Below are 3,241 nucleotides of genomic sequence, written 5' to 3'. Positions count from 1 at the left end.
CACTGGGCAAATCTGCTGCTAAAGACTTCTTTAAAGTGCTGAAGCGCAAAGATGCCTCTTTGAGGACGAAGGTATGCCTAACCCAAGCCATGGTATTTTCAATTGCCTCCTATGCATGTGAAAGCTGGACAATGAATAAGGAAGCCGGAAGACGAGTTGATGCTTTTGAGTTGTGGTGTTGGTGAAGAATACTGAAAGAACCATGGACTGGCAGAAAAACTAATAAATCTGTCCTAGAACAAGTGCAGCCAGAATGCTCCTTAGAAGCAAGAATGGCCAGACTTTGTCTCACCTACTTTGATCGTGTCATCAGAAGGGACCATTCCCTGGAGAAGGATATCATGCTTGGTAAAGTGGAGGGTCAATGAAAAAGGGGAAGGCGCTCAGTGAGGTGAATTGACAACAATGGCTGTAACGATGGGTTCAGGTATTGCAGGAATTGTGAGGCTGGAACAGGACTGAGCAGTGTCTCATTCTGTTGCACGTAGGGTCACTGTGAGTTGGAACCGACCTGACGGCACCTAACAACACAACAACAATAGAGTTTTGAAGGATGTGACCTTTCAGAAACTGATTGCCAGGCCTTTTTTCTTTCTAGCCACCTCTGTATTTGTTTGAACAGCCTACATTTAGGTTAGTAGTTGAACACTTAACTCTTTCATGGCCCAGGAGTCCTTGATATGAGGAATTGTTTTTGTTAACCACTGTGAAGTTGGCCCCATCTCATGGTGACTCCATGTATCTTAACTGTAGAGCGGAACTGCTCCATAAGGTTTTCTTGGCTATAAACTGTATGGAAGCAGTTCCCCAGGCCTTTTTTCTGCAGAGTCAGTGGGTGGGTTTGAACTAATAACCTTTAGGTTAGCAACCAATTGCAAACCACTTGGACACCAAAGCTTCTTGATAAGAAGAATAGCCTCCATTTAAAAGTCATTTTGCCTTTTCCCAAGTGCTTCCACATGTTTATTTGCTTCACACAATTCTGTCTACCTCCTAGGTGGTTGGATAGAAAAGCATGTAAAGACCAGATATGAATGTAGCTTGGATGTAAGAGCATGTGAAGCACTTGGCATCAACCTCATTTACAGCCAGTGCTCAAGAAAAGTTAACTGTCATTTACTATCATCATTTCTATTACTGTGAAGAAACTAACACACTGAAAGATGAAGTAATTTATCTGAGATGATGTGTAGCAGAACTGGTACTAAAATCTAGGGTGATTTCTAAAGCAGTTCAACTTTCTACTATGACTCTGCATAAATAAAACTGTAGGGCTTGTCTGGGGTGAAATCCCACTGCCACTTCAAGTTAGTGATCAAACCAAAACCCAAATCCATTGCTGTAAGGCGATTCATACATCCCTACAGGCAGAGTAAAACCGTGCCATAGTCTAGGGCTGTAATCTTTACGGAAGCAGATTGCCTCGTTTTTCTCTGACCGAGTGGCTTGTGGGCTCGAACGACGACCTTTCGGTTAGCAGCCGAGTGCTTAACCATTGCGCCACCAGGGCTTCTGTAAGATAGCCCAAATTTTAATAAAAGGGCTTTTGAGGACAGTTACCCAGGAAGGTAAGTCTACCTCCACTTTCCAACTCAGGTTCACTTGGGCAAATGACAATACAGAGCAATCAGCCCTGATTAAGAGTTCCGGCTCCTGAAAACCGAAATGAAGTGGGCTCTTTTAAACAACTCTTTATTTTGAGGCTCACCAAGATCCTCTAAAATTCTTACTAGGCTAAACGCCCTGGACCCGCATGGCGAGGTAGGATGCAGCTCTGTGGTTCAGGAACCATACGAAACAGCAAGGTGAAAAGGACGTCTGTGTCCCACAGCCGGACCCCTGCACCCCCGACAGCATGCACTCCAGTCCCCCGTCCCCAGGCGCAGCGCAGGCGGGGCCTGGGTGGAAGGCAAGTCCGGCCGTCGCCGCCGCCGCCGCAAGCCCGAACCTGCCCGGCCGCCCTGTCGTCGCAGTCTCGCGGGATCGCTCAGCTCTCGCGCCTCGTGTGGCTCCGGCGCCGCCTCTGGTCCCGGACACTCCCCGGAGCCGTCTGAGGCCACTGGGGAACTGTGGGCTGGACGGGGTGGGGAAAGGAGAACGGCCTTCGACCGCCGCCCGAGGTGAGGCTCCTCCGGCCCCTACCGTACAGGAGGCGGTAGCCGGGCATGCGTTGGGTGGACCGGGCCCGGGGTAGTGCGGGGTGGGAGCCGGAGGCCAGGGGGTTAACTGCCTGCAGGCGGGCTGCGGGCCACGTCCGAGCTGGGGTGGCCGCGCGCCAGAGCCGCAGGTGCCAGGGAGGTGGCGGCGGGACAGTGAGCACTTGCCGGAGTTGGCTCCCAAGTTGGAGCTAGCTCTTTGCAAGGTGATCTCGGACTATTCCTAACTGTGGCGGGGTCACAGGTTTGGGCCCATGCAGGTGCCCAGGTGTGGGGCTGGTCACCCTCCCCGGAAGGCTGGGTCTGGGTGGGTGCGTGCGTGTGGGTGTGTGTGTGTTGGTGGGAGGTGTTCGTACTTCGGGGCCCACCACGTTCCTACCCCAGAGGACCCCCGTCACTCTCCTGGGACAAGTTTCTCATTCTCCCTTTCGGCGGGATCACTACACCGGAGCCAGTGAAAACTACCTTTTCTGTTCTGCAGAAGGAACCTTAGAAGTCTCCCTCTGATTGTCCTTTTGAAAAACAGGAAATGTGTATCCCCGGACAATGGCCATCAAAACTGGCTGTTTAGAGTCTTTAAAGAATTCCTTAGGGCTTAAGACATTTCCCTGGGCCTCAGTTTCTCGTGCTTAGTGTGATTTCCAGTAGGGCTCCGCATTCCTTTTCCTCCCTCTCACTCATTTTATGCCCCCTTTTCACACTGTGTTCTGTAATATAAAGCACAGAACAAACCCCCATAGAGACAGGACTTCTTCAGCAAATTCTGTACATTCTATGCCAAAGCAGGTGGTGGAGTCGCTGGGTAGGATGGAATTTTCCATGGTTTTCTAGTGTTAGTTACCTAGGGTGAAAATCCTATCTCTGCTCTCTGATGTCCATATTGGAGTTTTTGACAAATGTTACTGATACACCCTCTTGGTGGTTTTTACAGTAATTGATCCAGAGCTCATTTTTGGGAAAAGAGCTTCCTTCAAAATGGTAAAATAGTGAAATGAGGAATCTGAACATTTTTAATTTGGCAGTCTTCTGAGGATGAAAAGAGCCATTAATCTGGGCCATGTGGTAAAGTCTGGAATTTGAAGAAA

This window comes from Orycteropus afer, unplaced genomic scaffold (assembly GCF_000298275.1).
Source record: "Orycteropus afer afer isolate SDZICR_OR568_19922 unplaced genomic scaffold, OryAfe1.0 scaffold00021, whole genome shotgun sequence".
Taxonomy (NCBI): Eukaryota; Metazoa; Chordata; class Mammalia; order Tubulidentata; family Orycteropodidae; genus Orycteropus; species Orycteropus afer.
Note: the sequence above shows the minus strand (reverse complement) of the source record.